A 10,577-nucleotide genomic window follows, 5' to 3' on the forward strand; every position below is an offset into this window, starting at 1 on the left:
AATGCATCTTTATAAGTAAAGGTAAAACCCTCATCTGCTGCCACTGATGCCCCAGTTCAGTTTGGGTGGGATACTGATGGGACATCATATTCCAGTTGCTGCTAGAATTGTCCAGCATTCATCAACACAACCTTTGCCTGTTCTGCTTGACTGCCTTTCATTGGTTGGTTTCTTCTAATAAGACCAGCCATGCTACAGATTACAGATCACTTTCTCTGTGGCAGCCAGTTTTGTTCTGGCCACACAGCTTTGAATTTGTCTGTCTGAGCTTCTTCCGGGAGATTCACACCTTGAGCTTGAGGTCCTTCTCAGGCACACCATGATCCCAAGAATCAATTTTTCTGATTGTAAAAGTCCTGAAGCTCCAGTTGAAGAAAGGAGAGCTGAGATAAATTAGCCTGCTGAAAGTGATAACTGCTTCATTCTGAGTTAGCTTGGTCACAGTCCAACTCAAAACAATGTGTTTTGTCTATTTTGCAAATCAAATAAAAATGATAGGTTTCTCTGGGATATCCAACCAGACATACCAGACTTGTGTAGAGAGCTCTGTTAAAATGTGTTCTACACAAGTCTTAAATCTTTCAGTATTATTTTGCTATTTATTTTTACGTTATTTATAGGTATTATTTTGTAGCAGTCTATATCACATCTAGTGTGACATGCCAGTGTGAAAGTATAACAGGATCAGGGCCCAGACATCAAGTTTGGCAATCTTAAACCCAGAAACTATGAGGAAGCTTCTGGCCAGGGAACTTAAAGCGCACTCTCTTTAAGGATGCAACGCAAACTTGGCATTCACCGCATTCTCCACCAGCTCCTTTTAAGCCATGGGTGTCAGGACATGTTACTCTGCCTGCTAACTTTTTACAAGATGTGGCAGCATGCTTTTCTGAGGAGTGGGCCTTAACAACCTTATCTAAAAGGTCTCTTAAGTGCTCAGCTTTAGAGAGTGACTTACAGGAAGTTTTAAAAACACACATTAAAACAAGCTGGAGGGGGATCAGAGAAAGGAAGGGGGCCATTGTAACCGTTACGACGACATTCCCATTCCCACCACCACAGGTTTGCATAAGCCCCTTAATGATAATGCGCCGTACAGTCTGGCTCCCATGCCTGCGTCCCTGACTGACAAAGTCACTCTTACCAGTGGATTAGCAGGTTACACAGGGGCCCTCCACTTCAAATTGCTGTCGGTAATGTGCCTGTAATGGACGTGCTGCGACATGCAGTGGCTAACTCCAGCTCTCCATCGCCCTCCGCCTTTCTGTCCCTTTCATGCCTGCTACCTATCCTTCCCTCCATCAGTTCTTCACCTCCTACCCTACCTAGTTGCTACATCTGTGTTGAGTAGCATGAATCAGGTGGGAGGCCTGTCCTCCCCCCCTGCAGCAATAAGAATGTCAAGATAATCTTCAGGTGGCTGGTACACACACCAACTCATTCTCAGAGCTGATTGCTGACCTCTCCAGCTAATGCATGCAAGGTTAGGAAAACACAGCTCCTGAGGAAACATAATGCTGCCTTTCAAAAACTCCCAGGCTTTTTAGTGGAGCCCACTGTGAAGGCACAAACAAGGCCCTGCTGCTTACATGCATTCCAACTGCATATAAACACTGAACTTAGGATTTGCCCAGTTAACCCTTCTCCTCGTTTTGGAGCCAGTCTCCAGTTTGGAGTGGTCCTGTAAATAAAAGCTAAGGGCATTACTGGTATAATTATTCCTATGAGATGGAACAGCACTCATGAATTGCATGCATACTCATTAGAAGCCATGTGTAAAAAGTGAGAGTGTGGAGGTCTAGCGTTTTTCATCATGCATTGTTTCCCAGCAGATGACTTTCATGTGACATTACTGCTATGACTAAAAAGTCACAAGTTTTAAATTATGTGTACCTGTAGTGACTCATTTGCTATGTGATGCTGTTAAGTCAGGACAGGTATCAATAATTTCATCCTGAGCCCTTTTTTGTTTAAATCCTGTACTTTTATGTGTAATACACTCCATGTCATAGGGAATCTGGGACAAAACACTACCCGCTAATCACCAAAGAGACTATCAGACTATCATTTGCCAGGTGGATGAAACATGACTCTAAATGAATGCTGCCTGACTGGATTGAGAATATTTTTCTCAACCAGGGGTTAAATCATAGATGGTTTCTTCCAGTAGAAGAAACCAAAACTATAGATTGACCCTAATGCTACAAATTGACTCTGTGGGTTACAGAAATGCTGCTAACCACAGGATTTAGTTGAAGAGGAAAATTCTTTTTCCTACAACAGTTCTCTGTGGTTAAAGTTGGACTTGAGCCTCTCTCCTCTTCGTATCCAATTACTTTCAGCTGATAGATTGCTGACTGTATTGTGTGAATGAGAAATCATGTGGCTCTGAATAACAATGTGGGTCTTAATTAATCCAAAATGAACCTTTTTTTTTAATCTTGTCCTCCCACAGGACCAAGCAATACCCAGCAGCCCCCTATGAGATTATAGGCATTGCTGCCTTGGTCAAGGACACTTCAGCAAGGCTCATTTCTGGCTGACAGAGTGGTTTAAATGATTAATAATTAATAAAAATATAATAATTGGAACATGAATTTAAATATGTTCTCTCCTTTGGCCACAGTGGCAAGAGACGTGCCCGTTGTGACCAACCAAAATTTCCACCTCTCAGGGAAAATTACATCAGTGGGCTGTTCTAGGGAGTGAAATCAGCTTGCATGCAGAGACAATGTACAGTCACTGCAATGGTAAATCCACTGATGAAGCTATTCTACAAGTGTGATTAAGCCACAGCTGTCTGGGTAAAGTACATCCGGCTAATGCCAAATGGGGCACACCTGCGCCTTGTGTCAGGCGTGTGTCAGTCCTGTGTGTGTTTCATTGTATAACCTTATAAGGACTGGTTCACTTGTGGCCTTGCTACTATGAGACACAAGGCTCAGCCGACCTCCTGCTTGCATGAGTTATGAAATGACTGTCTGAGTTGTCAGAATAAGTTTAATTGTTTCAGACCCCTCCTTTTCCCCTCTGGTGACTTTTTGTTCAAGTAAGTAAGTAGTTTCCACATTACAGCCTGTGTGTGTTGGTGTGTGTATCCAGACAGGCAGCTGCTCCCAGAGATGAGGTGGAGCACCTGTACACTGACTCACTCATTCACACACACACACACACACAAGGACTTACACATGTTTACACATATTCTAGATTGTCTGGCCTTGGGATTACAACTGGCTGCTTTGTCGAATCTTCTGAGGCATCAGGGTCACACCATGGGTTTGGAACATTCACCAGAAATAATGAACTCACTGTTAAATACATAAAATACATAGAATGGATTTCTTTTTCATTTTTGTTGTACTCTTTTACTTACAACTTGCCTTATTGACTGTTACATCTCCTACAAGTTCAACCCAGTAAAATAAAGGAACATTCTGAGTTCAAATCTTCAGGCTGACACAGACCTTTCTATGTGAAGCTTTCATATTCTCCCTGTGCCTACAAGGGTCTTCTCTGAGTTTCAGCAATGACTGTTAACACAGCTTTGACCAGCAAGTGTTCAGTGTCACATCATTTCATGGTCCGCATTCAAAGACCTGAAGGAGACCCGTAGGGAGACTGTAAAAAAAATGACCCTATAGGTGATCCGTGCAAGCAACTGATTACGACCCATAGTTAGGTTTTATTGTTAGTCAACCTCTAGTGGCTGTGGAAATTATGATGGGAGTAAAGGAAGTTAGGTGATATAATGTATAGAGCAACAAAATCCATGCTAGGAGGAGGTTGGATGGGTGGGGAGACTTCACCAGACTTGCACAAATTGAAACTTTTATAATGGGTAATTGGCGTGGATGTCTTTGTTGACTTGAAATTTGGTCTGACAACCTTGAGACTTGACTTGGACTTGTCTTGAATGTCTTCAGATTTGACTTCAATGACTTGCAATTCAAATGGCTCAAGAATTGACTGGATGAACCTGGGGTGATTTGAACTTGCCCCAAGGACTTTGAAGTTCTCTGAAATTCGATTTTTTTGTGGGTGACTTCAGATTCAAATTGGTTGACACTTGATTTGGACAATTTGAAACTCTAAAGACTCTGGACTTCATTTGACTTGTTCTTGTCCTTAATAAGATTTTACTTGGACTTGTCTTGAATGACTTGACATTGACTTGACCTGACACTTGGCTTGGACTTGCCTTACAAGACTGTAAAACAGCTCCTCATTATACTGCAACCGTGTTATTGAAAATGGTGTTAGCACTTTCCAAACAGGTCCACCATGTGATCTGCAGAGGAGAGGGTGTTAACTTACTGCTGCTGCTTAATATGTTGATGATACCCCTTGTGTGGATTTTCTGTTAAATCCCTTGGCTTTACTACCGCTTGGTTAGACTTAAACACAACCCTTCCCTGTTGTTGTAAGGGATTCTCAATGAAGCCAACCAAGCTAGAGCTACAGTTACCACTGATCCCGCTGGTGTTGGGAAAGCATGCAAAGTATCTGGGTCTGTCCCAGCGAGAGCCCTATTACTCATGGTTGATAATCCTGCTGGTCCTATAAGGGACATTCAGATGAAACACACCCAGAAAACAGAAGGGAGGAAATGGGTGGAAATGAGGGGACTGGACAGGAAGGGACACTGACGGAAACAAGGAAGGAGTGGGTAAGGGAAGGCAAGGAAGGGCAAAAGAAAAGGGGGAAAAGAATGGGGATGAAAGACAGAAGGAATAAAGAGAAAGTAAAAAGGAACAGAGGTGAGTTCTGATGAGATGAAGTAGTCCTCTGTGTGTTTTGATACTGTGATTTTTGAGTCAACACTCAAGAGGAAAGTATCTTAACTTGTCATGAACTGTGGAGAGGTGAGCAGGAGATATTAAAATGAATGATTAGAAACAGACCTTGAGTATTCGCCAAAACCAATACCAGGGATCATGTTTTCCACCCTCAAATCACTGGGCATCAGTGTACTGCCTCAACCTTTCCAATCTTATATAAGGCCTTTAAGATAAGGACCAAATGAGCATATTATTATTAAAATAGAATGTTGACTCTGCACATGTGATCCACTTTACCCTGTGTGCCACCTGACCTTAGAGGCCCAATCTAATCAGGTCACTACAGCCAGCTCGCTGCTCCAGGACCAGGCCACATCATCCTTACCTCAGCTGATATGCATGTGGTCAAGAGAAGGAAGTGGCTGAGATAACTGAGGCATTTTCAGTCAGACAGGCATGAGGTAAGGCATCAGGAATCTCTCCCAGGGCATTACCTCAGTCTGTCGGCCTACAAATGGTTGTTGTGGTGGCTGTGTAGAAATGACAAAAAGAAGGAAAAAAAGAAACAGAGACACACACACACACATACTGCGGAGGTGGTACCTATTTTAGGCACTGAGCCCAGGTTCGTCGTCATTATGATTATCTGCTGTGGTAGAAGAAGATACCTTGAGTCATAATTTCAGCTAGGTTGGCTAAGTTTGTGTGTAATTAAAGGCCATGCCTGCTCTTGTTAGAGCATAGAGTGTGCCAGCCTGTTAAGTGATTTTACACATAGTTTTCCTAGAAGCTGAACTGAAAGGCTGCAGATTTGTTTGGGGGTGTGTGTGTGTGTGTGTTGCAGGCTGAGATAGACGTGCAGTAGGCAGGGTCAGTCTCTATTTGAGTCCTTGTCTCATCTTGTTACATCTTCAAGAGAAATAAGCTTTTTGTGCTTCAGCAGTAACCTGTGTGGCTTCCTGGCACGGCCACAAGGAATGTTCAGAATGTACCTGAAAAAAGTCAACAATAAAAGTATTTAGGAGACATTAAATTGCACGGAATGACTGCCGAGTACAACAGACGCCTTTGTTGTGTGCACTGCACGGGCAGGGATCTTATTCCTCCACTGTAATCTGAGATTAAAAAAAAGAAATGTGTGTGTGTGTGGAGGGGGGGCGGGGGGTGGACTTTAGAGGGTGGGTAACTTCAGATGGTATCTCTCCTTTGCATCATCTGAGCCATCAGAGACAATCAAAGACTGTGTGTGGCACACTCACTCACCCTGATCCTGAGCCAAGGCTCCGCAAAATTAATTTTTGATCTGAGCGATATGCGCAAGCCCAAGCCGTGTGTCCACGCCCAGAGAGGACCCCACACCCGGAGCCATCCGTATCCATTTACCTCTCGTGCTTTGACTTTGTGCCCTCTGCGGGGGCCTCTCTCACAAGGCGGCTAAATCAACAGAAGTGTCAATACATCAAGCTCTCCCTCTCATGGGCTCCGCCTGCGAAGCCATGAGAACTTGTCCAATCTGATAGCGGGCAAAAGTAAACGTTCCCCTGTCACTGTTCATCACTCAGAGATAGCACCGATTTGTTGTTTTCGTTTTTATTTTATTCTGCCAGGCATGTGTTTGGATCACTGTCAGGGAGGCTCTTTAAACCTGAAGTCGTTCAGGGTTACAGATGTAGGTGGTGTACACACGCTCTCTCACACATACACACACACATGCAAACAAATTCCTTTTCCATGCTTTTGGGACCTTTTGGGTTTTATCCCCTTTAGTTTTTTTTTTTTTTTTTGCTCCCAACCAGTAAAATTAATCTTAACCCGAATGAAGTAGGAAACATTTCTGTGTTGAATGCACAGTATTAGAGCCACTGTTTGAAGAGTTGGTTCATAATGACACAAATTGTGTAATTTTATGAGAAAACATAATTTGTCATGGTAATGGTCATAAGCCTTTTAATATTATACCTTTTTTAAATTAATATTATTACTTTTTTCTTGAATAATTCCAACTTTATTCTCTGAACTACGTCTTCACATTTTTTTAGAATAATATCACTAATGCTCAAAACTTTCCAACTTTTTAACCAAAATGTTTGTTTTTTCCTGCAGAATTACAACTTGATTCTATTAATATTGTAGTTGTGTGTTGTGACTCTTTTTCTCAAAAAATCCAAGTTTATTCTTATAGCACGACAACTTTTTTCTCACCTGTTTTCTCAAAAATTACTATTCAAATTCACTTTGACTTCAAGTCACTACTTTTTTCTTAACATTAGGACTTTATTCTCAAAACAACACAACTTTGTCTCAAAATGACAACACGTTTTTCTCAAATCATTTTTAAATCTTATTAAAGGATATTACAACTTAGATTTCAGTCTCAGATATCCATAATCCACAAATACATATTCCAAAATCTGTCTGCATGTGTGTCATGCACACTGTGTGTATACTATATCTTTAAGATGCTGGCTAAACACGAGTAAGACTCACAAACACTCATGCATTGCCAGATTAAAACACAACAGCATCAGCAACAGCATTTTTTTTTTCTATTATTGAAACATCTGTCAACAGCTCCTTTGTTGTATTTATTCCAGACCCAAAGGACCTTCCCATGAGGTCATACAAAGACACACACACACACAGTGTCTCACACACAGCAGGGGATGTTAGTGCCCTAACAGCACTGTCATGTCTTCAACCACAAGCCACTGACAATACAGAGACAGAAATGACCTAGAAAGAGAACAAAACACAGTCAAGTTCAGGGCATCTGGGGCACACTCCTGCTACACCGACTACAGCAGTGTTCATCCCTTTGTGTCCTCATTCACAAAAACATTCGTCCTCATGTCATTGTCTCTGAAGTTTTCACCTTTAAAGTGACCACTGTCACCCCATCCCACTGCTCAAACCCCCCCGCCCCCAACATTAAATCTCTTCTTCCTCAGTTATGTGTTCTCTCTCAACAAAGGCTTCTCTCTTCTTCTGATGCCACGGTTTTTCTGAGTCTACTTCACTTTGACGCAGGCCACCACCACCACCCCGTCTCCTCCCTCTCCTCCTCCTCCTCCCTGCATATCTTGGTGTTGTGTTTTTGGTATGCTCATGAAAAGGCCCGCAAAGACAGGACAATAGGGCACCTGCCAGAATAATGAGCCCTCAGAGAGAAATGCAGCTGGGGCTGAGAGTCATACAGGAACGCTGATGATGGCCCCGCTTTAAAGTGGTCAGAGATGATCCTCAGCCACACCTTATATCCCCCTGGCTGGAATTTCCCCTCTGACACACACACACACACACACACACACACACACAAAGCAGTCATTCTCAAACACTAGCACACAGACGTACAAGACACACACTTCTCGCACAAGAAAACAGCACTGCAGATAGGGCTATTATTTTTTTCTTGTGTCATGTTCGTTACAAAGTAGAATCAGTGTTTGTCTTTCCCTCTGAGTGTGTGACTAGCTTCATTCACACACACTGCTGCTGCTGCCGCTGTTAGCCTATCAGTTAGCTGACTATCACATACACTATGTCACTTGAATGTGGACAGAAACTATGCTCCTCAGAGACAAAAGCCAGACTGTTTACATACTGGTTCTACATTTAACTCCCAAGAGCACACAGGACATTAGTCACCAGGATTCCTTTCCCTTTTAAAGGTTGTAAAAAAAATTCCTACATCAGTCTAAAATATCATCAGTAGGTTAAATTTAGCAAGTCAACCGGCAGGTCGGGACGGGGGGGGGGGGGGGCAGACATTGGCAAAATATCCAAAGGCATGAATAATGTGGAGAAGGGGGAGGAGTACACGGGTCGATGGACACTGGGGGCCACATGGTGTCACATAAATTCTTTTTTTTTGTTTGTTTGGTTTTTTTGGTGGGGGGGTGGATAATACCGTTCAACCAAACACTTGGTTTAATTTTTATATTTATTACAGTTAGTTAAAACTTAAAAAAAAAAAAAAAAAAACACCTTTACATTATAGTTCAGAACAAAGACAACAAACCTTAGGTGAGGTTAATCTCTACCATTACTTTCCAGCCTCCCAGTCTCCATCTATTCCCTGTGTGTGGCTCTCACACACCCAGCGAGGTGTTGCTTTACTCCTGCACTGAAGGTGAGTGGAGGTGATTCTTAGGCTTACACTGGCCACCACAGACAACACAAACGAGGGCTTTGTGGCCCCTGTGTATGCCTTCTGTGCGCTGGGAGTTGGGAGGTCATGATGGTGGAAGAAGGTTTGGTGAGGAGGTTAGGAGGTTTACAGGCTGTCTGGGGAGATTTAGTTTTGGAGGCGGGTGGGGGGGGGTGCATGAAGGGGAGGTAGATTTTGATGACAAGGCTTCAGTTGTTTTTAAACTGGGGAGGAACAACCCTGACATTATGACATCGAGGACTCACTAAAATACACACACTGTGCCACTTTGACCCCGTCGCCTCCTTCACTGTAGTGTTTAGGAGAAAGAAAGTGAAAGAGAAAAAATACAATTACTGATCTGGGAGCAGCTCTCAGAGGCAGCCTTAGTGCTATTAGAAACCAAAAGTCAGTGCTGGTGCTGGTGTTGTTCAACGGGAGTCTGTCTGCCAACTCTCAGCACACTGCTTCCTAGCTCCTCTGAATGAATTTGAATGAAGGATTATTCCCATGTGGAGAAGTCAGTAACAAAGCCACTGGTTCACTGTTCTGTTGGTAAACTGATTTGGGAAGTTGCAGTTGTAGTCTCTCTGCTTTGGTTTCTTTAATTAACCCAACAGTGACAAAAGGAAGGCAAAGATTAAACATTAAGGCGGCGACACACAATGTAGCTATGGAGAATGGATTAATTAAGTTTTTTTGCTCATTAGTGCTCAAAAATATGCTTTCAAGTTTTAAAGCCCTTTTTCCCCTCCAGTAATCTGCCTGAGAGAGAGAGACAGAGACACAGAAAGAGAGAGAGAGAGAGAGAGAGAGAGAGAGAGACAGAGAGAGAGGGAGCTTGCAGGGGCCGCAGTCCATGTTGCTCCAAAGGTCAAAATGTCACTTTGGGTTGTAGGAAGAAGTAAACAGGGGTGGAATAAGCCTCTTAGGGGGCCCACACCATAAAGCCTTAGAATAAGAGTGCCTTTACATGATCTCTAGAAGCTGAAACAAAAGGTCAGGCTTTAATCACCAGTAATAGAAATCATGTTGTGTTAGCTTGGAGCTGTCAGTCCTGTGTAAAAGACTGGAATCATAAGATGAGGAAGAACATCTGTGATGGATTCAGATACCTCTGAGAAATTAAAAAAAAAAAAAAAAAAATCTCTAGAACCCTGGTGGTGGTGGTATTCTAGGGAACTCATCACGGACATGTTTCTCCAGGCCACATAGTCGAATAGGAGCTGCGTGAAGCAGAGGAATGCTTGGCCCAGGGGTGATGAACAGTCATAAATTCATTATTGAACGCAGCTGATTTGGAAGAACGAACGCTGTTGAGGTGATAAACCAGCTGACCCCGTCATCAGCTGTCACGACCTCAACCTGTGGCGGCATTAGATGTGGAAGGGCAGAGGGACAATATTTGTTTAAGCTGATAACAAGGGGTTGTAGAGGTTGTGTGAGTGTGTACATACATATTTGTGTTTAGCGTCTTGTTTATAGTGCATATGCGTGACTTTGGGAAAGAGCACACGTGAGAGAGAGCGTGGTTATGTATACAAGTCTGCACGAGAGTCGTACCTCTGCTCGAGTGATTACAGATACAAAGAGTATGGATGCACAAGCAAATGCACACACCTATGATGTGATTTTTGTACGAGCGAGTGTGT

The sequence above is a fragment of the Toxotes jaculatrix genome, chromosome 15, assembly GCF_017976425.1.
Source record: "Toxotes jaculatrix isolate fToxJac2 chromosome 15, fToxJac2.pri, whole genome shotgun sequence".
In the NCBI taxonomy this organism is placed as follows: Eukaryota; Metazoa; Chordata; class Actinopteri; family Toxotidae; genus Toxotes; species Toxotes jaculatrix.